At 35.4% G+C, this 26,920-nt stretch overlaps 1 pseudogene; it reads right to left on the bottom strand.

Annotated features, from left to right (window-relative positions):
* Positions 1–1,904: 1,904 nt before the first annotated feature.
* LOC101707710 (glomulin pseudogene) lies at positions 1,905–3,762 on the bottom strand (annotated as a pseudogene).
* Positions 3,763–26,920: the final 23,158 nt, after the last annotated feature.

The following is a 26,920-nucleotide window of genomic DNA, read 5'->3' as shown; positions in this document are numbered from 1 at the left end:
TTTGGAAAATAAATTTGCAGTATCTAACCTATATCTATTCTACAGCTCAGCAATTCTTGTTATAAATACATTCAGAGGAGAAGTGTTATACATCTTCTAAAAGACAGATAAAGTAATAATTTTAGTAGTTTTGTTCAGAGTAGCTGCAACACGAAAGACTAAACTTTATAATTAATTATAGAGCATTCATATATGTGAGTAATGAAGTTTGTATAACTGCTATCTTCTATAATATAATTGACTGTCATACATATAACAGTGAATTAGAAAGTTGACAGTAAGGAATTTACTGTATAAATGACACGAAATTCAAGAACAGTCAAAGTTAATCTGAGATGACAGAAGGTGACCTCTCTTTGAGTGTGGTGGAATCACAATGTGTTTTATTTGCAAAGGAGCAGCAGGGAGGCTTCGAAGAAGTTGCTGATATTTTTTCATGGTGATTTGGGAGATGTGTGCTTATGCAAAAATCCATCCAGCTGTGCATTTAAGTTTTATGCACTAGGGTCAGGGATTTATTTAGCTCAGTGGCACCGCACCGGCTTCACAAGAGTTCGATCCCCAGTACCAAAAATACCCAAACCAAATAAATAAAAAACAAAATGCAAGAAAAAGATTTATGCACTATACAGGGATAGCTTGCTTAATGAACTGAATTCGTTCCACAGTTCTGGGGAAGATGGCTGTATTCACGTTCATGTGGGCACAATGGCCGTGGTTGTATTGGTCACTCAATGTGGAGTTCACCAACAGAAGCAAAATTCTGCCAACCCCTTGTCTTCATGAACCCACCTGTTCACAATCAGAAGCATCCGTGCGTTTGTGAACAGAGGTTTTATATATATACATATAACCTCATATATATATTTCAATGATAAAAACAAAGTTATCAGAAAATTCACAAAAAAGTCAATCCATGAATTCAAGTAAATATCCAATGGACAAAGGGAAGTATGCTCAAATCTACAACTAAGGAAATGCATGCTACAAAAAAAATGGAACATCACTCTACACACAAGACTGCCAAAAAATAAAGCAGTTAAAAAATCCATAGAAAGATGCACTGCTACAACAGCTTAGAAAGCAGCTTCACAAGCTTTTTAGAAAATAAAATTAAATATACTTTTGACCAAAGATATTATATCTGAAAAGTTTCATTGTATAAATAAAAGTTCTAATACTTAATGATATATCTGAAAGTTGTTTATTGGGGAATTATTTGTAGAATATATAATTGAAAAAAATATACATTTAGTCAGTGATATAAAATTTTTGATAAATCTACATCCCACCACAATAAATAGCCAGTAATAGGGTAACAACCTGGAGGGATTTGAGAAATGGAAGATACAGAGACGTGGAGATATTTTTATTATATTTTGGTAAAACAGTATAAAAATTCTACATACATGTACATGGGTAATTGAGGGGTTATGCACAATTCTACATGTCTGTATACACTTTAAGAATATGGAGGAAAATAAAAAAACAATGTATTGTGGCAGATTTGTAAACATGGATAACATGGGGTAAGATGTGGGATAAGGGGGATGGTAAGTAAAAACGGTGAAGTTCCACTGCAGTATATGATAGGGCTACATTTAGGCGTGTGTGTGTGTGTATGTGTGTGTGAGTGTGTTTGTGTAACTGCTTTTGAGTTGACATTTGATTATAAACATTGCCCAATATCAAACACAATAATTTCACCTTAATATCATAACCTTTGTTAATTATTTGGTAAACTCATTGCTTTTTTATGTAGAATTGTACATTTTCCCCATTATATTTATAGACACTTTTTTTGTATCTCTATGACCTTCACGTTCCTACATTTAAATAGCTTATTTCATTCTAGATAATATATCATAATTTACTCGTCTTTAGGATGCTGATTTGTATTTTTTTAAATGGAAAATACAGTATTTTATTAATTTTTATTTAGGAAGTAGAACTTTTACTTTATTCCAACATTTTCTTCAGAGGTAGACTTTGTTTTTATTTCAATGAGTTCTTCTACTCGAGCTAGAACACTTTCAATCAAATCAAATGTGAAAAGAGCTGAATATAGGACCTTAAGCTGCATTTCAGGAGGCATATTGGGGATCTCTTCTCTACCTACTGTTACAGAACAAAGGTCCTTAGACTTTTGAACTACTTGGTTATATTCTTGGCTATTTTTAATTTCTGCTTCATAGTGTGCTTCTGACATATTAAGTCCTGTATGAAGTGGCTTTAAGAAATTCTTCTCAATCTTTCCAAGTTCTGTCCGTAATCCAGTTTGATTGTCATTTTCATTATCTTTGATAACCAAATACCTCAATAAATTTAATGCAGCCATGATCCTATCTGAGTTTTGTAGTAAATCTGTTTCAACACCCTTTGGGAGAAATAGTATCAAATCTAAAAGAGAAATCAGCTGTGGTCCTGTAAACCATTTGTCAGGTGTTTTCTTAAACGACATATCAATTTGATTTTTGATATTTTGAATAACAAAGGCCACCACACCTGAGTGATTACTTGTATTCAACAAGCACCTAAATAATGTATATTTGCCTTGTGAACCCAACTTGTTAATACACAACTGAAGCATGGCTAAACCTTTTATTCTCAATGTCTCAACTGGGCAAAGTGTCATTACTTTGACTAAGCTCTGAGGTAAAGTAAGGAAATTCTTGATTTCTAAGAACTGGTAAAGTAGACTGTTATCTTCTATTCTCAATAAACCATTCTTCAGTAGTTCCAATTCTTTGGACAAAACAGACTCTTCTGTTCTTTGCAAAAAGACTTCAGTATGCCCCACATTAAACTGCAAAATGTATGAAGGGCTTAAAACCACTGGCAGCTGATCAATTTTGATGCCCTGAACAAATACTAGATATGCCAGAGAGGCCATAGAGTCTGCTAATTGTTTGTTTTCTTCTTCTTCCTCAAATTCAAGGTAATTCCATATCCTCTTTTTCCTTCCATGATTAAAAATAATTTTTGGAAAAGGGTATCCAATTGCTGATAAAAACCCTAGTATTTCAGATGCAAAACACCTTAAGGGATCATTTCCTGCTTCTTCAGATTGTTCAAGGAATTGTGCTGTCAGCAAAGGGTATTTCAAGCTTTTAAAATAAAATTTCAGTAATTCATCCTTTAATTTTTTGTTTTCATTTTCCTTGCTTTCTTTATCATCAATGACTTCTTCCACAAAAGGTTTACTGAACTCTATTAAGGCCTCGCAACACTGACAAAGGCCATAGTCATCTGCTTGTATTTGATCTTTTGAGTAAGGAACAGGAAGAAGAAACAGTTGACTCCAAAGGGTAGATAACGGTAATCCAACTGAACATGCCTTGTTAGGAAGTTTCTGAATCACTGTTTGGGATACCTGTTTTCCAGCGGGCTCTTCAATCAGTTTGAGCAACCCCAACAATAATTCCTTCGGGTTACATAACTTTACCAGTAAATCAAGAACTAGAAAATTTTTTTCTTTTATCATTTTCTTTATCATTCCTTAAAAGGCACTGAACAACAGGGTCAACAAGGTTCCAGCCCATGGTTTTGATGATGACCGTATTCTTTTCATTTTGAATAATTTCTAATAACTGATCTATGTGGCCTTCTTCTATGCATTTTTGGCCTGCTAACTGAAATAGGCCAAAATCTTCCTCTTTAAAGTCATGCTCTTCTAAGATTTGACATTTCTTTATTATGGACTGGAGTTCTTCCACAGCCATTCCTAATTATTTTTCCAAGTTTTGATTCTGAAACACGGCCAGACCTTAAGGCCCTGGGAGGCCTTTGGCACCTCGGATCCAGCAGGCCGGCCCTGCCCCTCCGCGCCCCGCCCCGTCCCCGGCCACAGAGGTTCCTGGAGGCAGAGCGCCCGCCCTCTGACCCTGATTTGTATTTTTAAGAGCAAAATTATTTTAGCATTCTTGCGATGACTGTTTTTGTCTAGCTAACATTCTTCCTTTTGTTTTAGAAAAGTCATTTCATTAGTTTAGATGCCTGGGAATGCAGTTATTGGGTCAAGAACTAGCAATATTGGGCCGGGGATTTAGCTCAGTGGTTCTGGCGCCTGCCTCACAAGTGTAAAGTCCTGAGTTTGATCCCGCGTACCAAAAAAAAACAAAGCCAAAAACTAGCAATATTTTCATGATTCTTAGAATTTATTGTCATAATCCCCAAAGGAAATAATGTTCATTAATATAGGAAATGTATATCCCTGATTTTTAAAATTCTACCCACTTTTATTTTTGTTAATTTAATTGATATGAAAGACATTCTTCATTGCTTTGGAAATAAAAATTGGTTCTTTCAGGTTTTTTTTCAAAAGTAAACAGGACTTTATTTGGAGTCTTAGAATTGCAATTTTAGGCCGAGGACTTAGCTCAGTGGTTCCGCCACCTGCCTCACAAGTGCAAGTCCCAAGTTTGATCCCTGGTACCAGAAAAAAAAAAAAAAAAAAAGAAGTGCAATTTGGAAACACAAATTTAGATAGTTTTAAAAAATTTATTTTTATTAGTACGTATTTGCCATACATAATGATCATAGTCATCAAAGGGAATTTGTACCTGAACATCCCATTCCCTTCCCTTTCGTTCAACCCTCCTTCCCCTCCCCTTTTACAAGCACTTTCCTTCCATTATTTCCCCTCCATTCTCTTTCTTAAAAATCCCTTTTCCCCTTCTTCCCTCTCCTTCCCCCTTCCTTGTCCCCCTTCCCATTTGAACATGATCTCCTTACTTCTCGATATCTATCTTCCATTGAGAAAATACCATCATTTCATTTCAGCATTTTTGTTCATAAACTAATATTTAAAATACATTTTAGATATTTAATATTTTGAAAGCATTTAAGAATTTTATGAGGAATACAGGGATTTGTATTGTGCTCAGGAAGTCTTGCCTGGACACCCATGACAGACCTAAGGAGGACAATAGAGAGGGGAAACCTGCAAAAGTGGAACATGTGAATTGGGTAGCTATCTTGTGTTTATTTATCCCTACACCTTAGTTTAGATGTGACTCCCCCAGGAAGGCTGTTCTCATACTTTGATACTTTCATGCCAGTTCACATAGCTTTCAGGAAGGTCTCTATCACTCTCATTTAACATCCTGCTTTATAATATTTGTGTTACTTATTTTTCTCCTCATCGTACTTGAATGCTGTAGAGACTAATGTTGTAGAGACACAATAATTTAGTGCATAGTAGGCAGTTAATAATTAATGCACGAAGCACTTATTTCAAGTAGGAAGTAACTGTCATACTCAGTATTGTTCATATAACTAAGGTCAAGCTAATTATGATGACAACTATTCCTTTATCATCTAAGAAAATTAAAACTTTGAAAGCTATCTCAAGCAAACATCCATGTACAAAGCTAATTATGAAAGAGTTTCTGTAGGCTTCTATAATAGTACAATCAGTAAAATTTATGAGTGTTATGTGAAAAGATGTTATAGTTAACCATATAATTCTATGGAAAATTATAAAAAATAATTACTTGATTATTTTATAAAGTAAAACATGCCACTAACATTTTTGTTTTTTATATCTTAGTGTTTTTCAGTCTTATATCTACTATTGGCTATCTATCAGACATCCTATGCCCTGGCAAAAAAATGTTTTTAAAATTAGAAAATTATTACCAAGGGCTAGGACCTACAGTGTCATAGAAGCAATGTAAACAACTCAAATACAATATCTGTAACCACAACAATTGTAAACACTTACACTTACATTGCATATACCCACTCTATGCCACCCATTGGTCTTAATACTTTGTTTTTAAATTTATTTAGTTTTCAGAGCCACATTATGGGGGATTATAGTAGCAATATGTTGGTTCTCCACCAATCTCTTGTATTAATCTAGCTCAATAACTAAAATCAAACTTATAGAATTGAAATGACTACAATCACTTAGCAAAAGAACAGTTAATTCTTGGTCACAAATTTTCTGAGCATCCTTTAAATCTATTTCATTTTCATTAGTCATTTCTAGATATTTGGATTTTATGATACCTAACATTTATTAATCATTTGCCATTAGCCAGGTACTTTGTCAACTTTTACATAAATTTCCTAATTAATCTTCACACAATTCCATGAATTACATATTTTCTGTTTTTCCATTATCATTTCACAGAAGAAAATCTATTTTAACTTAAAAAAATAGAAAAAATAGAAAGGTTTTTATTTATTTTTTTTTTTAAAAGAAAGGTTAGGACTTCAGAGTAAAGTTTAATGTTTTAGGGTGATGTTAGCCAGATGACAATAGGAAGCCCTGGACTCTCCTTCCCACTACAAACACAAACACTGATTCCACTTACCATGCACAGATCAATTCCTCTTGTGGCAAATTTGGGAACAGAATGAGAGATCTCAAAAGGTGTGCCCCAAAATAGCCACATTAAAGCTAGTAGGAAAAAATGAGACCCCATCACATCACAAACCCTGCCCCTGGTATAGTGTCATAGCAACAGAGGGAAACTAAAAACTTCCTAAATTTTTCCCAGAAAGATAAAGAGTTGGATTTGGTGTCTACCTATTCAAGGGGCTTCCCAGAGTAATGGCGCCTGTCTTGGAGTACTAACGGGACTTGGCATAGTCTAGACACATGGGATGACTAAAATCAAAGATAGCAGTACAAAGAAGCACAATGGGACTCTCCAGAGCCCCTCCACCTGACTCCTCAGCACAAAGTGTGCAAAACTCTCAGACTCCAGCCTTTGCCTGGGATGCGGAATAGTGGGACTGTTTCAAAGTTCCAGTTTTTCTGGAGACTATAACTAGAACCTGCCTCCTCTCTGGATTGTCTAGAATGCTAAAAGGGCTTGACATACAGCATGCCCTGGGGGCTAAGGAGAACCTAAATGGTGGATTTGGGCTATCCTGCAGTTTCAACAGGCTCTGGGAATCTCTGTTCAAGTTGATTAGTGAGGTCCCTCACCTTATCCTCGATTTATAAAGACCAATAAAGGTGGTAGTTTTTAAAGAACAAGGTAAAGCTCCAGAAATAGACACTAGTGCAATGGAGAGAGAGTATTTCCCTGCTAGAGAATTCAAAACATTCTCCATAAAGATGCTCAACAAGATCAAGGGAACAATGCATGGAAAGAATGAGAATTTCAACAAATACAGGAAATTATAAAAAAGAACAATCAGAAATCTCATATCTGAAGGCTATAATAACTGAATGGAGAATTTCACTAGTGGAGTTTAATAGCAGACTATTTCAAACAGAGGAAAGAATTAGAGAACTCAAAGGCAAGGTCTTGGGACTTAGAGGAGCAAAAAGAAAAAAAGAGCAATGAAAAGAGTAAAGAAAATTTCAGGTCTGTGTGAAATACCACCAAGTAGACCAATCAAGTCCTAGGAGGGGAAAGATGGAGAGAAAGGAGAAAAAAACCACTGATTCTAAGAAATAATGGTCCCAAACTTCCCAAATCTGGGGAAAGAAAAGGGTATGCAGGTTTAGAAAACTGGCCAGATCTTAACTAACATAAAGCCAGAGAAATCAACGTGGAGACACATTTCAGCAAATGGTATGAAGTCAAAGAAAAAGAGAATTTGAGAGCAACAAGAAAAAAAATGACTTTTCATGAATAAGGGAATCCCATTAAAATATTAATGAATTTAACAGCAGAAATTTTGCAGTTTGCTGGTGGTGTATCATGTATTCAAAGTAAAGACAGAAACAATGGCTACAAAGAATACTATACTCACCAAAATTGTTCTTCAAAAACGAAGAAGAGATAGACTTTCCCAGACAAACAGAAGCTGTGGTCAGGTGGTCACCTGACATGCCTTAGAAAAGATGCTAAAGTGAGTTCCTCAAGTTGAAATGAAAAGGTGCTCAATGGAAATATAAAATTTTATAAAAGTATAAAACATACTGGTAAAATACAATACAGTAAAATCTTGGTTTCTGAGCATAATTCATTCCAGACACCTGCTTATAATCCAAAGTACTTGTATATCAAAGCAAATTTCCCCGTAAGAAATAATGGAAACTCAGATGATTTGTTCCTCAACCCCCCAAATTCATATAAGATGATTACAATATTGTAATATAAAATAATAAAGAAAATACAAAATATACAGAAAAATAAATTAACCTGCCCTTACCTTTGAAAACCTTTGTGGCTGGGGTGAGGGGGAAGAGAGGAGCGTTATTGTGTAGAATGACTTTCACTATCGCTAATGGAATCACTGCTTTCTATTGGCTCAGTGGCATCTTTTTTTTTCTCATTAAGGTTATTGGTACATTTTAGATATTCAATATAATGACACTCATCATTGGGTGCTTGTACCTGTACATGATGTATCTTGGTTCTTATTTTTTCCCCATTTCTCTGTCCTCCCTTCACCCCCCACCCCTCCCTATTTAGAAAGGTTTTGTTTCCATTTTTTCCTTTTCTCATAATTTTTCCTTTCCCTTCTTTCCTTTCCCCTACTACTCCCACTTCCCCTTCCCCTTTAGAACTTTTCTGTTTCACATTATCTACTGTATATTTTGATATATATCTATATATAACATAAATATCTATTATACATATATATCTTATTTTTCCTTTGAGTTTCTCACACATGTGTGTCCTATTTATTTCACTTAAGAGTATGGCCTCAATGTGCATCCATTTAGCTATAAATGACTAGTTTCTCATTCTTTGTGGCTGAGTAGTACTCTATTTTATGAAAAAACCCACATCTTCTTTATCCAGTCTCCAGTTGATGGGCACTTGGGCCGTTTCTAAGCTTTAGCTATTACAAACTGTGCCGCTATAAACATGGGTGCACATATGTCACTGTGGTATGATTCTTTTAATTCTTTGGGGAAGATACCCAGCAGGGGAATAGCTGGGTCAAATGGGACCTCTAAGCCTAGTTCTTTCAGGTATCTCCATACTGAATTCCACAGTGGTTGCACCAGTCTGCACTCCCACCAACAATGGAGAAGGGTTCCTTTCTCGCCACAGCCCTGCCAGCATTTGTTTTTGATTGATTTCTTGATAGCAGCCATTCTTTCTAGAGATGGAATTTCAGTGCTGTTTTTATCTGCATCTCTCGAATGACCAGTGATATTGAACATTTTTTCATATGTTTATTTGCTGCTTTTACTTCTTTGTCTGAGAAATGTCTGTTCATTTCAGATGCCCATTTTTGAATTGGGTCTTTAAATTTGGAGGGTCTGATTTTTAAAGTTCTTTATATATTCTAGATAATAGTCTTTTGTCGAGGAATAGCAAGTAAAATTTTTTTCCCACATTGTAGGTTGTCTCTTAGCTCTGTTGGTGGTTTCTCTTGTGGTGCAGAAGCTTTTTAATAAGACAAGATCCCAGTTGTTGATTTTCTGTGCTAGTTCCCACACTACTGAGGTTTTGTTCATAAAGTCTTTGTATACCAGTGTCTTCAGGAGTTCTACCAAATTTATCTTCCACCAGGTTTAGTGTTTCTGTTTTAATATTTAGATCTTTGATCCACTTTGATTTTAGTTTAATGCATGGTGAAAGATACATGTCTAGTTTTAATCTGTGGCAGGTTAAAATCCAGTTTTTCCAACACCATTTATTAAAGAGGCTATCTTTCCTCCAGTGAGGGTGGCTCCTTTGTCAAAGATGAGGTGGCTGAGTATGTCTGGAGTTGTGTCTGCATCTTCTAATTTAGTCCATTGATCCTCAGGTCTGTTTCTTTGCCAGTACCATGCTGTTTTTATCACAGTGGCTTTGTAGTATAGTTTTGTTTTTTGTTTTTTTTTTTTTTTTAGTATAGTTTTACGTTGGGGATTGTGAAACCTCTGTCATGTCTCTGTTGCCTAGAATTGCTTTTGCTATTCTAGGTCTCTTCTGGTTCCAAATGAATTTTTGGATTGTTTTCTCTAGTTCTGTGAAATATACTGTTGGGATTTCAATCGAGATTGCATTAAATCTATATAGCAGCTTTGGAAGTATGGCCATTTTTACTGTATTTGTTCTTCCTACCCAGGAGCAAGGGATGTCTTTCCGTTTTCTGATATCCTCTTCAATCTCTTTTTTCAGAGTGCTGTAATTTTTAAGGTAGAGTTCTGTTACTTCCTTCATTTAATTCCTAGATATTTCGTGTTTTGGGGTGCTATTGTGAAAGGAATTATTTCCCCAATTTCTCTCTCAGTGAGTCTGTTACTTGTGTTGGATGAGTGGAATCTTTTTCTTTTTGTGCAACTTTAACAATGAACCTATCCGGTGACACTTGCTTTTGCCTCCTTTTGAGGATTTTGTAGAAATGTGGCTTTGCATTGTTAAACCAATTCATTGCATGCACTGCTACAGCCTTATTTGGATGGTACTTTTCTACAAAATTTTGCACTGTTTCCCACATTTTACATATTTCTCTAATCTCATTTGAAGCGAGGAATTTCTGTGCTTTTTTCTTCTTCTCTGCAGAAAATGTTTCTTCCATAAGCTCTTGCTGTTGGGAAATGATCAGCCATAATCCTGTAGCAAGGGAGAGAAAGAGAGAGAAAGAGAGAGAGAGAGAGAGGACTCATTTGCTCACTTGTGATCATGTGACTTTCAGCTTTGTGTGCTGCTTGTATTGGAAAACATCATTCATTTATCAAATTAAAGTTTATTAGAAATGTTTGCTTGTCTCATGGACACCTGCAGAACAAGTTACTTGTAACCCAAGATTTACTGTATATAGAAATGGAGAATATTGTACCAACTCAACAGTACTGGGTGAGTCATTTTATCTGATATTAAAGTTAAAAACAAACACATTAAAATAATTATAACTATATGTTAATTGATACACAACATAAAAGATGTAAATTTGGGGAATAATAACATAAAATGTATGTATATATATGACAAGTAAAAGTATAGATTTTTGTATGCTATCAAAGTTAATTTGTTATCAGTTTAAAATAGATTATAATTACTGTATAGTGTTTCCTATAAATCTTATGGTAATCATAAAGAAAATACATATAAAAGATATAAAAAGAAAAAAGAATCAAATTATACCAATAATAAATAAATAAAAAACAAAGGAGGAAAGCAAGAGAAGATTAAAAGAATTACAAGACAGATAAAAAAATTAATAAAATGGCAACAGTAAAGTATGTTTCTATCAATAATTACTTTAAATGTAAATAGTTTGACTTAATTAAAAGGCCCAGAGTGGTTCAATGGATAAGAAGCAACAACAACACCAAGGTTGAAGTAGTATGTGCTGTTTAAAAGAGATTCACTTTAGCTTTAAAAATACATATAAACTAAAACTGAAGGTTAGAAAAAGATACTTCATGAAAATGGTAATATAAAGAGAACAGGATATAAGTAATGGCACTTATGTCAGAAAAAAAATAGATGTTACTTGAAAAAAGATAGCAAGAGATAAGATTGACATCATATAATGAAAAAATGGCCAATTCTGTATGAAGATATAATAATGTTAAATAGTGGCTAGCATATTCAGAAAGAAAAACAAAATCAGTAAGGGAATAGTCAACAATAGGATAGAACAATTGAACATAACAAATACATACAGAGCATTCCACTCAATGGCAACAGATTTTTAAAAAATATGTATGTATGTATGTATGTATCTTTCTTTTTTTTTTTTTGGTACTGAGGATCAAACTTGGGTCCTTGTGCTGGCAAGGCAGGCGGCGGAACCACCGAGCTAAATCCCCGGCCATTTATCTTTTTATCTTTATTTTTATTAGTACATATTTGCCAAACACAATGATTACATTTCATTATCAGGGAATTTGTATCTGCACATAATATATCTTAATTGTTATTTTTTCCCATGCTCCATTCCTCCCTTTAACCCTTCTTCATATCCCCATTTACAGAAGCTCTGTTTCCATTTTTTCCCTTCTGTTCTCTCTCTTATTTTATTTTATTTTTTTTGGTACAGGGGATCAAACTCAGGACCTTGTGCTTGCGAGGCAGGTGCAGTGCCACTGCACTAAATCCCAGGCCCCCTCTCTCTTTAAAAAAAACCAAAACACAAACACCTCTTTTTTCTTTCCTCCTCCCCTTCCCATTGTTCCCCTTACCATTTGAACAAATTCTTCCTACTTCCCAATACCTACCCTTCATTTTGCACCTTATTTACACTCCAGGTTTCTAACATAAGAGAAACAACATGATATTTAAACACATGTGTTTAGTTTATTTTACTTTGTAGTGCATATAGAACATTCTCCAGGACATATCACATGTAAGGCCATAAAACAAGTTTTAAAAAACTTAAGAAGATTGATATCATATCAAATATCTTTTCTGACCAAGAAAGAATTACATCAATTAAACAGTGAAAAGTAAAGAATTAAAAAAAAAGTAAAATTGGAAAATTCATAAACACAAATTATAAATAGCTCACTCCTGAGCAATTAATGCATCAATAAAGAAATCAAAAGTAAAATTAGAAAATATCTTGAGAGAAATAAAAATGAAAACACAGCACACCAAACCATTTTGGGTGTAGCAAAGGCAATAATGAGAGAGAAGTTTGTAATGATAAATACCTGTGTTAAAAATAAAAAGATATCAAATGCACAACCTAAATTTTTATCTCAAGGAACTAGAAATAGAAGTGAAAACTAAGGTTTAAGTTAGCAGAAGCATGGAAAAAATAAAAGCCATAGTAGAAATAAAAGAGATAATAGAAAAATCAATAAAATGAAGAGTTGGTATTTGAAAAGATAAATAAAATTGACAGTTTTAGCTACATTATCAAAAAGAGAGTGAAGGCTCAAATAATAAAAACCAGATATGAAAGAAAAGAATGCAAGTGATGCCATAGAAGTAAAAAGAATAAAAAAATATAACTATAAACAATTATATGCCAAAAAACTCTATAACCTAGAATTGAAAAAAATAGAAATATACAACCTACCAAGACTAAGCAGAAAAGAGAAAATTGAAAGAGACCAATAACTAATTAGGGACAAAAACTTTCCAGCAGCAACAACAAAAAAAGTCTACTTTATTTTTTGCTTCCCTTGTGAATTCCACCAAACTTTTAAGGAGGAACAAATACCACTCTTTGCCAAACTCTTTCAAAAGCTAAAGAGGAAGAAATAACTCCAAACATATTATATAAAACCAACACTACCCAAGTACCAAAGCCAGACAAAGACAGTACAGAGAAGAGACCTTATAAGCCAATATACCTGATGAACAAAAATGCAAAAATTCTCAATAAAATACCAGCATACTGAACTCAATAGTGCATTGTAAGGATACATACCATGAGGAAGTGGGAATTATCCCTAGGTTACAAAGATGATCCAACAGATAGAAAGTAATGTGCTGTACTATAGGAAAGAGAAGAATAAACATCATATAATAATCTCAATATGCAGAAAAAAATATTTGACAAAATTCAATGCCATTTTATGACAAAAACTCTCAACCAAGTAAGAATAGAAAGGAGTTACGCCAGCATTCTAAAGGCTATGTGTGAAAATCTCCTAATGTACATGGTATTCAAGGATGAAAACTGGAAAGCTTTTCCTGTAAGATAGGAACAAGAAGTCAAAATAGCCCCACTCCCATCCCTTCTATTGTGTAAAATATTGGAAGTCCTCGCTATGCTAATTAAGAGAGAAAAATGAAAGTAGGAACCTGACTAGGACAGGAACAAGTATAATTATTCCTGCTTGCAGACTAATGATTCTATATGCAGAAAACCCTAATGATTCCACAAAAACTAAACAAAACCCCCAAATCAAAAGAAAAACACAAACAAAAGCTGTTAAAATTAGCAAGAAAAATTAAGCAATTATAGGATACAAAATCAGCATACAAAATAATCAGTTGCATTTGTATATATTAACAAATACATAGGAAAGGGAAAGGGAAATAAAAAAATCTCATTTACAGTAGAATAAAAAAGAACAAAATATTTACAAATAAAGTTAAGAAGGTGAAAGACTTGTATAGAGAAAACTAAGATACACTAATGAAAGATATTAAAGAAGATACAAATAAAGACATTCTGTGTTCATAGATTAGAAGAATTTATTTTGTTATAATATCTATACTACCTAAAGAGAGGTACAGATTCAATGTAATCCCTATGAAAATCCCACTTATATTTTTCACATAAATAGAAAACAACCATAAAATTCATATAGACTCATGAAGTATTCCACATAACTAAAACAACCTCGAAAGGGAAAAAAATCTGAGAAGTAGCACACTCCTTAATTTCAAAATATGTTACAAAACTATGGCAATTAAGACAGTATGCCACTGGTGAAATGAGAAACATTGACTAATAAAACCAAATAGCTTAGAAATAAACCCTACATGTATTGTCCACTGATCTTTGGCAAAGATCCAAGTACACAAAATGAATTGGTATTAGGAAAACAGTACCTACATGACCTTATCTTATATCACAAAACAGTACCTTATCTTATATCACAAAATCAAAAATCAATTAAAAATGATCTAAAGACTTAAGTACAACATTTGAAGTTGCTAGTATATAGAAGAAAATGGGGAAACCTTCAGGACAATGGTCTTAGAAATAATATATTGGATATGATATCAAAATCATAGGCAACAAAATAAAAAATAGTCAAGGTGACTCGATTAAACTAAAACTTCTTAACAGCAAAGGGAATTATCACCAGAGTGAAAAGGCGAATTTATAATAGGAGAGAAAAACAGCAACCCACATACTTGTGAAGAGATTAATATCTAAAATAGATTTAAAAATTCCTACATATCACAGCAAAAAAAAAATCCAGTTAAAAATGGTCAAAGAGTTGAAAAAATATTTATTTTAAAAAGTCAATAGTCATATGAAAAAGTGCTCAACACCATTATTAAGGAAATTCAAATTAAATTCACAATGATATATCATCTCACTCCTGTTAGAATAGCTATTTCAAAAATGAAAGTATAACAAAGGTTGGTAAGGTGGTAGAGAAATTGGAACTCAGTTTCATTGACTGTAGAAATGACAAGGGTTGCAAACTGCTGGAATATATGGAGTTTCCGCAAAACATTAAAAATAGAAATATCTCAGATTCCAGCAATCCTACTTCTGGATATGTATTCAAGTGAATGGAAATCAGGATCTCAAAGACATGTCTGCACTCCTATGTACATTGCCACAATATTATGTAGATGTTTAGGTTGAAGGGTGAATGGATAAAAGAAATGTTCTATATAAAAATGGAATATTTTTCAAGCTTAAAAGAGAAGGAAACATTACTATATGTGACAACATGGATGAACCTTGAGAAGATTATGCTAAATGAAATAAGCCAGCCAAAGAACAGGTATTGCAAGATTCCACTTTCATGAGATATCTTAAAAAGTTGAATTCATAGAAGCAGAGAACAGAATGGTGGTTTGCAGGGGTTGGGAGTAGGGATAAATGGGAAGTTGCTACTGAACATGTATAAAGTTGCAGTTATGGATGAAAAGTAAATTTTAAAGATCTTAACATTTTGCACCTTGTTAACCAAATATATTGTATATTTAAAATTCTTGAGAAGGCGGATCTCGTGAGCTGACCTCCATAAAAAGTGATTCAGTTGTTTACATACTGTAGCATTTTGGAAAACTTACAATATTCTCTGTGCGCATTTTTGGTTTATTTGTTTGCTTTTCCATAAACTGTTAAACTTAACCTTGGATCAGTATTTATTAACCATGCCTGACACTGTGTATTACTCCTTACTAAAAGAAAGAAAAACTTCAGCAGCTGTCTGGAAAACTGGAACCAGAGATGACTGCAGGTTCCAGGAGAAGAAATGTTAACTTGACATTGTGAAATACAATTTAAAGTCTTGCTATATTGTTAAGATATTCTGGTTATATCAGCAGCCAAAAGATCCACTTGGCAGTGAATTAATCCATGTAGCTGTTTTAGAGAAAAGACATCAGTAACCCATTGAGCAGAGACAGTCATAAGAAATGATTTGTTCTAAAGTGGTTTCTAAAGCTACAAAAATAGGAGAGTCCTCCCATGTGGAAAGATTGTTAGTTTCTCTCTGAGATTTTTAACCTTACTCACATGTATGGCAAATGAATCCATTAGCAGTGTTGTCTGTGAATGCAAGCTACATTGCAATATGTATATGTGTGTGTGTATGCACTAACATATTTGTTGAATTTTAAAGTATTGAGCAATGCGAGAACTAAAGTGAGGCTGTTGTTTATAACATGTATCACGAAATGAAGAACACATGATCTAAGGATGAACATTTGTTGGAGTGATCTCTCTGGGCTTAAATATTTATTTTACTTCCTCAAACCTCCTCCCTTTTTGACAAAGTATCATGTTTGCCAAAATCTACAATGTGAAACCATGGAAAGTTTATGACAAAATCACCTCAAATTGCTACCATAAATTATTACCTCCTACATAGTCTTTTTTCCTGCAGTGTGCAATTAATCAAGAAAGCAACTTATTCTTTCTAATTAAGGAACTGGTTTTAAGAGTTTTATTTTAGGTGTGAGAAGGGGTGTTGATTTCTGGAAAAACATGTGGTTGCCCTGTAAAATATGCTTGTATTTCTGTCCCAAGGTTTTGTACATGATTCCAAGAAAGGGAAGTCCTTTGTCTTAATCTTCGTGGAAAATGGGAATCCACAGTTATAAAAGTTTGAGATTTTGAAGACATCTTTGAAGAAAACAATATGTCAATGGGGAGTTCACATGGCAGAGTTTTAGAGGATACAATTTCTTTTTTTTTTTTTTTTGCTTAAATTCTTTTATTGGTACATTGTGGGTATACAATACGTTTACATTTACCATTGGGTGCTTGTACCTGTACATGATGTATCTTGGTTCTTATTTTTTCCCCCATTACCTGTGCGCCCTTCACCCCTCCACCCTTCCCTATTTAGATAGATTTTGTTTCCATTTTTTTTCTTTTCTCATAATTTTTCCTTTCCATTCTTTCCTTTCCCCATCTCCTCCCACCACCTCTATCCCTTTGGACCTTTTTCTATTTAAAAGTATCAATTATTAGTTATTAATCCTTTTAATCCTTATTTACACTTTCAGTTTCTCACATGAGAATAGAGAAACTATTCGGTATTTACACATGTGTCCTATTTATTTCACTTAAGAGTATGGCCTCAATATGCATCCATTTAGCTATAAATGACTCTAGTTTCTCATTCTTTATGGCTGAGTAGTACTGCATTTTATAAAAAAACCACATCTTCTTTATCCAGCTTCCAGTTGATGGGCACTTGGGCTAGAGGATACAATTTCAAGAGTCATGGATCCAAGATGGAGAGCTCCTTAGGAAAGAGACAGATTATTTTCTCCATTAACTCCTGCAGGGCCTATTGCCTATTTTACAGAATTCTTAGGTTTTCACTTGGTCAGATCAATTACTTCATCCAAAGTTCATGTACTATTATGGATGCAAAGATTTATCTGTTTATTAGTCCTTCTACCCATTCATTCTTCCAGCTACTGGTCCTTCCAAGCACTTTTATATAAATATTAAACAAATTTGAGGACCTGCCAAACGTATGCTGTGTAAGGTTCAGAAAATTCAAATATGAGAGATGATCTCTACCATTGAAAGGCTCACAGCTCCGTCTACAGAAGCAAAATAACATCCACTTCACTCTTTCTAAAACTTGATATGTCAAGACCCTTCCAGGAGCATGCAATACTATGAGGATAAATTAATCAGTCTACTATGTGAGATTTTCTCTGATGTCATCTCAAATTACTCTTGTAGCCTCACTGTGTACCAAATTCCTTCTGAAGGCCCACACTTTCACTCAGGCATCTCTACTACTGTGATCTTAACATATTTGGACCTTGCAATTTCCTGTGTCCTTAAATTTATTCATGCTCTGTTAGTCCTGAACAGCCTTTCTTTAATCCAATTCAAAATTTACCTCCTTCATGGAATTATTGTATTTTTAAAAAATAATTTAATAGTGATATAAGAAGTTTTCATGAGTGTGTGTGTGTTTAGAGAAGGGGCTCCCATTACTATTCTGGAAATATAGAGATTGAGGTCACTGTACATTGGACTTTAGTGGGAATGTAACCAACTTTTATCATCAGAGTTTGAGAAGAGCTAAGGACTTTGAGATTGTATATCACTGATTTAAATTCACTTTTAAATTTTCTTTTGTTTTTGTGCCTCTTGCTGCACTTTTACCAAGGGCTCCAGCCTCATTTCTCTACAATCAGTGTTGAGAATTATCTTTCTAAAGTATGAAACGGATCACATCTCTGTTTAAAAACAGCCAATGCCTTTCTGTAGACCTTTGGATGAGTGTCAGTTCCTTGGCACACAATTAAAGGTCCTTCCACAGCTGGCCCCTGCTTCCCCCACTAGCTGCATCCTGCTGTTCTCTCTCCCCAGCCATAGGAGGTCACGTGAAATTCCATGAGCACATGTTCTTCCACATGTGCAAGCCTCTGCACAAACTATTTTTGTTTCCTGAAATACTCTCATTTTTCCTTTCTACCTGATAACTTCCTGATCTCCTGGCAGGTCTCCATTTCGATGCCACTTTCACCCAGTAAACTTCCTGGTTCCCCAAGACTGGGTCAGTGTCTCCTAGTGCCTCGAATTTCCCCTAGTGAAGCACAAAAGGACCTTCCTGTGTCCACAGGCAATGGGTCCCAGCAACAGGTATTCAATAAATGTTTGATTAGTTAGGAATATTGAATTGAGCCCCTATAATTTCCCCCAGGAAATGCAGATGCTGGCTATTCATAGTAATGGTTTACCATGTGGTCAAACAGCATGTGGGACCTTGTGATATGCAGATGAGTGTTAAAGCTAAACATTCCTACCCTGTAGACATAACCTCAATTTTCTTACGCAATTTGATTTGAAGCCTAGTCTTCTGGGGGGTAAAAATAACAATTCTCTGTCTATAACTACAGTGAGTATGGATTCATACAGCCTAATCTCTAAGAGCTACATCAGCAATTAGCGCTTGGGACCCTGCAGTTCTTTTTAGATTTAATCCGTACTTGAGTTTGCTGTCTTTCTAACTACTAAACTCTAGGTTAACACACATAGCACTTTCTGAAAATCTGTGCAAAACTAATCTTGGCCTCGAGGGGTAGGACATTTCTGCAGGATATTCAGGTTCTAGCAGCTCCTGTTAAAGGAACCCAGTGGAGTCAAGGGCAATGATCAGCATCTCTGGAAATGGCCTGTTGTTGAGATACGCACATGATTTGTCTGATTCACAAACCAGAATAAACAAACCTAGAGATCGTTCATGATTTGTCTAGGTATATTGACATTACTATTACTATTCTAGGAATGCAGAGATGGGGATAATTTTATATTTGGCTTGGGCGGCAATGCAACCAAATCTTCTAATCAGTTTGAGGAGGACCGGGGATTTCTGAGTTGTATATTGCAAATTAAGACATACTACTTTTCCCCTGGTTTTGGAAATAATTCATAGACTGCACATGTAAAAGGTAAACTAATATAAAACTACAGCGCATAGGACCTTAGGTTGATTTTTCTGTGTCTAAGCAGTGAAGAGGTATTTATCTGATTCTTAAGAATTTTCAGAAGGGAAGATTCTACAGCTTCTTTTGATAACTAGTGCTTTTGTTTTCCTTGAAGTCATTCAGTTTACTTCTGTAATTGTCCCTCTTGCAGCAATTTAAAGTCCTGCTTTTTGTGGTCTTGACTTAAAATGACGGAATTTGCCTTGTGTGCTATGATAAATGAAGCAAACTTTCAATTATAAGTACTAATGGGTTAGCATGTGAGTAAGAGCGTGAATAAATAAAATGTAACATATTTCTCAAACCTTATTTTGGCCACTAATTTTGACTTTTTCTCCAACAAATCTTTTGAAGGGTCTATTAGAAAGCAACAAGGTGATTTGAAATTCATGTCTTTTCTTTTTCACTTGCTTCTTCTCTGGGAGAGGTAATAATCATCCTTGAGATTTCCAAAAGAGAGGGAAACAGTGAGAGATGGAGAAGTGAAAGATGCAGATAAATTGGAGGCTACATTCATGCATTTATAAAGCCTGTAGGATTTCTGGCTTACCAGTCTGCTTACTCCAATTGTTCTATGATTTCATTTAGTATTTTAAGTTGCAAAATCATTGGGCATGCATATCTTTTAAATGATATTTTGCATTCAACAATACTTATATAGTCAGTTTGAGCTTAAAGTTGATGAATGGCATGACAATTAGACACTATAATGGAATTTTTTTTGCCATTTTGTAAAAATGGGTCAAAATAATAGTTGCTCTTTAGTAATTAAAAATGCAGCCAATTAAAGGCACGCAAATTTACATAAATGAAAGAACCTTAAGTTTCACATTTCCTGACTGGTAGGATTAAACTTCCAAAGAAAGTGTGAATTAATGCAAATGTTAACATGGCATCTCCTAAATCCTTTTCTACTTTTATCGCTAGAACAGAATATAGAAAAGTAAAAATACATGATGATAGGCCAGTCTCTGCTTGTTTTGTCACTTACCCAAAGAATACCAGCATGCTTAGAAACCTTGGAAAACTTTGCAAGATTTCAGGTAGCAAATATAAAGCTCCAAGGCAGAGTTCTTAAATCTTAGCCAAATTATTCTTTTCTGTGAATATGACTAGAAAACCAGTTGTTGACAAGCCCATGACTTGAAGTTCCATTCTCAAAGAGCTCTCCTATGAACTTGAGTTCCAAGGATTTCGATGCATACATAGTCCATGCTTTCCAATGTTGGAATTAAATTTTTTTTTTTTACTTTACAGTGATACAAAAGCAAAACAAATTCAGTAGAAACTGTACTTTGAATTTTGATCTTTTCCCAGGCTAGTGACATATGGTACAAAAGTGTCTTGTGAAGTTGGGCAGTTGCAGCAAGTTGCAGCTCCTAGTCAGCTACACAGTCATGAAGGGAAAGAATAACTGATACTGGACAGTGTTCTGTTATACTGAGCTTTGGTGTTCAGGAGCTTGGGGGAATTAAATGCTTTTTGACTTATGATATTTTCAACTTATGACGAGTTTATCAGAATATAGTAAGTTGAGGGGGAAGGAGTGGCTGTATGTATTCATGTATCTATGTGCAGGTGTGTACACCTCCAGGCATGGGCATATATTATGTGCATGTATCTATATACATGTAGGGAGGCAGTTGTATATGGGTTTTATTGTATATATATATATTCATATGAACACATACAGATATGTGTATACATATCTCTATGTGTGTACTTATGAGAAAAATACATATACGAGATCTAACTTTATGTGACATAACCATGGCCTTCAGACCCCCTGATAGGACATTTCTGCTTGGCTTTCTCTTTCTGGAGTGTCTCATGTTTGATCGTTTCAATCCTGGAATGAGACTTTCCTCTTGCCAATCTACAGGAGCCTTCCTAGGAAGGCTGACTGATTCTCCTGTGCTCCCAACAGAGTATCTTTCCTTTTCCTTCTTTGTTCTGTCTGTCCCTTTTCTATTGAGCTCTACTCTGATGGCAGTCCATCTTCCTCAGCCATTTCTTCTTTCCAGCTGACATCTCGCACCCATGGCCATGGGGTGAGGGAGTGCTGGTCTCTATGGGGCCTCCTCTTGAGCACTTGTAAAACTATGAGGTCAGACAGGTTCAAATTTCATCCATATTGGACCTGGAGCCCCACAGTGCTGGGTTTACGGTCCAAACTCTGAGGCATTGACTGTAAACAGCTTAAGACATCTGGATACTTAGATTCTGAATTAATACTTACTACAATTTCTTCGGAGATGAATATAAGGAACAGAATTTCTCTGTTTGCCTTGTTTGTTTGACACCACTTAATAAACATTCATTCTCATTTTTACCTGCTTATTTAGTGAATATCCCACTGACATTAAATGTTTTCTATCCAAATGCAAAAGCTTACACTTTATTTATATTCATTTAAAATATGGTTTCTAGAAATGCTATGCATTATAAACATTGAAACATCTGTCAAAAATAAATGCCTGCTAAACCAAAGATGTGTTTGAAAAATGAGTTTCCGTAAGAACACAAGTTGCAATGACCCATAAAACACAGTTCTTTGTATGCCACCCTGTGCAAATTCTTTATTCAGTTTCAGATAACTCAAATAGTTATGGCAGCCCATGCGGTCCTGACAATAAACGCATTCAATTTTTTATTTCTCATAGAGAAAATTAACTTGTGAAATTTGACTCTTTATGGTTCAGCCATGTTAGGATGACTCAGTACTGAAACAGCCATGGTTCATGGTTACTGGTTCATGGGCTCATCTTCTAACTGCTGTGGGTGTGTTCCAAGGTTGTCGTTCTAGTTAACTTGAGTCACTACCAGCATTTCTGAGCCTATAACCAAACAAGGCAGGAACCTGGTTTATATTCTCCTCTCCTGAAGATGAGGATCTGCGGTCAGAAAACAGAGCCTAGTCACTGAGAGCTTAGGTAGCAGTGGGGAAGACTCACGACCTGCAGTGTTGGCTCCCTTGAACACTGTAGCTCCTGCCTGCTACAATGCTTACCATGCCTACAATTTCTTGGGGATTTTTGGTGGGAGGTGGAGTGGGGATCACTTTTAAATCCTACAGCTTACATCAGAGGAAATCTTTTACCAGTATTCAGAAGATTTTTTGAGGTTTTAATGTTTGTGTGTGTGTGTGTGTGTATGTGTTGCTGGTCAATGAACTTAGGGCCTTAGACAGGATAGGCAAGTACTCTACCACTGAGCTACCTCCCCAAGTCTTTTTTTTTCTTCACCTTTTATATTGGGATAGGGCCTCTCTAAGTTGTGCAGGCTGGCCTTGAACTTGCAGTTCTCCTGCTTCAGCCTCTGAAGTAGCTGGGATTGCAGGTGAGCACCACCACATCTGGATAGCTCTCTTTAATTTGAATAAGTCATTTTTAATGTCTCAGTAACATTTTTAACTTGCTAGTTATAGCAGAGCTCTTTGTGCTCTGAGATGGAGCACACATTCACTGATTTCCTCTCTTGGCACTTTTCCTACGTGGTTCTGGGGACCCCATAAATCCCTTGTGGTTATTTCTTATATGGAGTGGTATGATATCCCAAATTCTTCTTCTCAGAGGCTTCCTATCTATAAGAGTCTTGTCCAAGGGTGGAGTCTCCAAAAACAGAGGCTTTCTTGTACCTTGAAGGATGTTTAAAATAAATAAAATAAAATAAATAAATAAAAACCCAATAAATGCCAGTAGCAGTTCCTCTTTCTTAAGATGGGTCAACAAAAACTGTCTTCTCACATTGGCCATTGTCTCCTGGAAGACACAGTCATCCCTGCCTGAGAACCATTGTGTTACATGGATAAAAGACAGAAGTATACTTTTCCTGTCACAATTCCAATTACCTGATATAATTCAACATAAAAGGGAAAACCCATATTTGATAATATAAAGACTCATTCACAATTACAATGTGGTGCTGTGATTGTTAAAAGAGGGAAAAACAAATTCTGTGCTAAGAGCTAGAGATTACTAAGCATTAAATAACTTTGCATATGCATAGCGCGCTACATATTCTTTTCTTCAGTGCATTTTGTAAGCATGGTAGGGTCTTTTCTCTCACTCTTTCCATCTGTGCTTATGGATGTGAAATGTTGCAGATTTCTTCTTTTCCTTTGCACCCCGGCCTAGCTTTGTTTCATGTGCATCCTGTGACCCAGGCAAGTGACGCTCTTGTGTGAGGATATTGAGGTAATTTTTAACTGGCTAGTTTAGTAACTGAAGTAAAAATAAGGGAAAAAAACCCTCAGAAAATTGAAATAAGATATTATTATTTATTGTTTTTTTCTTCTACAGATGTGAATGACTTCATCTTATGTCTAGGTATCATTTTAACAAGTGATTTAAAACTAATGTTGACATCTTATATGTTTTTCCAAGGTTGTTCTGGGAGAGTAGTTGATGTTTTCCTGCTCGTTGGAGAAAATAGGAACTTAGTTATGTCCAAATGCCGGACATTACATTTCCACAAATGTTTTCTTCATGATTGCTGAGGAACTGATGATTAACAATACAGAATGTTTTAGGTGTATTACAGACAATGGCATGAACTAGAAGCAGAGATATTCTCCCAAAAGGAAAAAGACAAGGTTTCTCTGAATGGAAAATTCATATTTGAGATGTCTGTATGAAATATGAAAGCTACAATATTTTCATCTTGAAGCAGATTAAGGAAAAACAAAAGAAGTTCAGTTTTTAAAAACTACAAAGAATTTATTTGATAAAAAAGTATATTTTGATTTTAGCTAATATACAGATTATTGGTGAATTTTGAAATCTAATGTATATACAAATATTTAAGAGAATATTTCATTGTTTGTCTTTCCACAATTGTTAGCAGATACTTCTCCCATTCAGTGATTTTTGATTCCTTCTTGGTATTATCAAATTCCATGAAATCGACAGGTATTATGAAGTTCATTATGAAGTATTATGTTCAGGTATTACGAAGTATGTCATGGATATACGACTAATATCAACATACAATTGGCTGAAAACATTGTTACTACAAACATTTTTCACTAAATAAAAAAACACAGCTATGGTTATGGAATAGACTGACCAATCTTCTTTTTAGCTTAGAAAGGATTATCCCACTGAAAAAGCTTAGAACTCCACAAAGAATTATGCAAAATCAGAACATTTTTAATCTGGAGTAATGAACATAATTTCAGTTGTTTCTCTAGGGATGCTTGCTAAGCATGAGACACTGAATAAGAGGAACTGGTTGCATAACACACTCAACTGAAGGCCTAGTTAGGGTGGCCTCATGCAGCAGTGCTTGGCTCTTCTCAGGACCCTGCTAAAGATGCTCTCCCGCTCCTTGCTGCAGGTGCCTTACAGACCCCAAACAATGAAAGTTCACTTGAGGCTGGTGAAGTCCTTTCAAAAAATGTTTCCCAGCAGGGATGAACTGTGTAAGAATAGCTTCAAGGGATTTGGATTGAGAGTATTGTCAAATGATATTCTAATTTTTCTTAAAATATCCAAGCAACATTTATTTTTTGAGACATTTTGAATCTCTTCAACATGTTGTGTGCTGTCACTGCAAGGGTCATTGTATTTTAATATTTCATCAATGTATTCTACATATACCCAAGTGCACATTACTGAAGGTGTGGCACCTAGTGAGTTTTCTCAAACTGAAAGCACCCTTGGAACAAGCACTGGGTAGAGTAAGAGAAAATTTCCATTACTCAGAAATCCACCAACTCCCTTCCAGTGACCAGCCACCTATGGGTACACACTATTCTGACTTCCGATGGCTTGTTACATTAACAGCATGATGGTCAGTTTCATCAGAAGTGCCTTTGTGTACAGTTGTCATGATTTCCAAGCTTGCTCTTGTCCCCTTGTCCTTTCTGTAGATAGGACATGGCCTGAGGAAGTTCTACTCAACCTGAACTGCTCCAACAGTGAGTACGTTCTGGCCACTAAGACCCATCAAGAAGGATGGGGTGTTTGGGTCACAGGAGAGGTTGGGGAGAAGGACCCAAAATGAATGAGGTGGGCAAAGCCCAAAGAAAACCTTCCCTGTATTCACACACTTGCTTAGGAGAAACACCAAAAACAGGGTGCTCATTTCTTTCTGCACCTGTTCACTTGAGACTTCTGTGTGGTTCTTACTGCTCACTTTGTCACTTGTGCTTGTTGGGTGCATCAAATGTGGCTGTTAGTACCAGACATCCTGGTAAGTGTTAAAGACATAAATACTGGGATGCATAAGAACATCGTGCTCACGTGAATATTTTATTTTAGTATACTTCCAGAGAATGTCTTTTTAAGGCTGGAGAAGACCCATGATTTCAATCCACCAATAGGTCATTAGTCCCTCACAAAAGGTACAAAGATCAGTCAAAGCAGAGGGTTGTATCATTCATGAGAGGGTAGAAGATGAGTAAGAATGATGTCTTTAAGTCTGAATTTCTATTGACCAGTAAGACATGTTGAAAGAAGCAGAAACAGGAACATTTCACTCGTTCTCACTTGTGAAGGGCTGAAGTAATTCTGTATTGCTTTTCCTTCTTTTAGGACATCAGTCTAGAACACACCCTACTAAAGATAGGGTAGTCAGAACCAGTGTAATTTCTCCAGCGTAAGCACAGACTGAGAGCTGCACAATCTTTTCTTGCTCCCAGTAGAGTTCTTGGAAGTTCCACTTCCCAGAAGAGCTCAGCTCAAGCAAACTCCAGGAACCCTAACTGCTCCCTTTCTCTGGTCTTTGAGACTAGCCTCGCCCAACCAAATATAACAAGGGCATCAGGGTCATTGTTACATATTAAGACAACTTACAGGAAATAATTGAATGATTCCCCTGTTCTACTTTTACCTGGGTCTCCTGTGTTCTTCCCAACATAGATTGGATTTGTATTGGAGCTTCACAGCACGCAGATAGCAATAGTCCCATCCAAGGTGGCAGAAGGATTGCATGAGATGGAGAGTGATGTCATATTTACAGCTTGTTTTACATCATGTTTTATTATTTGAACCTTCTCAGTTTTAACTTCCATGTGCTTTTTTTCCTATTTTTCCCCTTCTATTCAAAGTCTTCTAACTCTTCTACCCAATAGGTTTCTTTGACCTCCGGCCTGACTGTTCACCTGGTATTCAGCTTAGCTCCCACTTGATGGGTCTATAAAAGACCCCCTAATTGGCAAATCTTGGTTTCTGTGCCCTGGAGGTAGCCAAGAGCCATAACTCAAACTGTGGTTGAATGCTAAGTTTTTCTCCTTTTCTCTTCTACCCCTCAAATCTTTCTTTTTGCATCTGTGTCAATTTATTAATCTATAATGAGATGCAAATGTCAAGTTTACTGTAGTGCTTATTTTGTTAGAATGGTTTATTTTTTCTCTGCAGGTAAAAGAAAATTTGCTTATGAACATGGAAATAGATTTAGGGAAGGCAATTATTATTTGACTGATGACAGGAGACTAAAAGGTGAGTAAG

This window comes from Heterocephalus glaber, unplaced genomic scaffold (genome assembly GCF_053883595.1).
Source record: "Heterocephalus glaber isolate CG9 unplaced genomic scaffold, H.glaber_assembly_v1.0 deba00000613, whole genome shotgun sequence".
Taxonomy (NCBI): domain Eukaryota; kingdom Metazoa; phylum Chordata; class Mammalia; order Rodentia; family Bathyergidae; genus Heterocephalus; species Heterocephalus glaber.
Note: the sequence above shows the minus strand (reverse complement) of the source record. Positions and strands in the feature narration are given on the sequence as shown.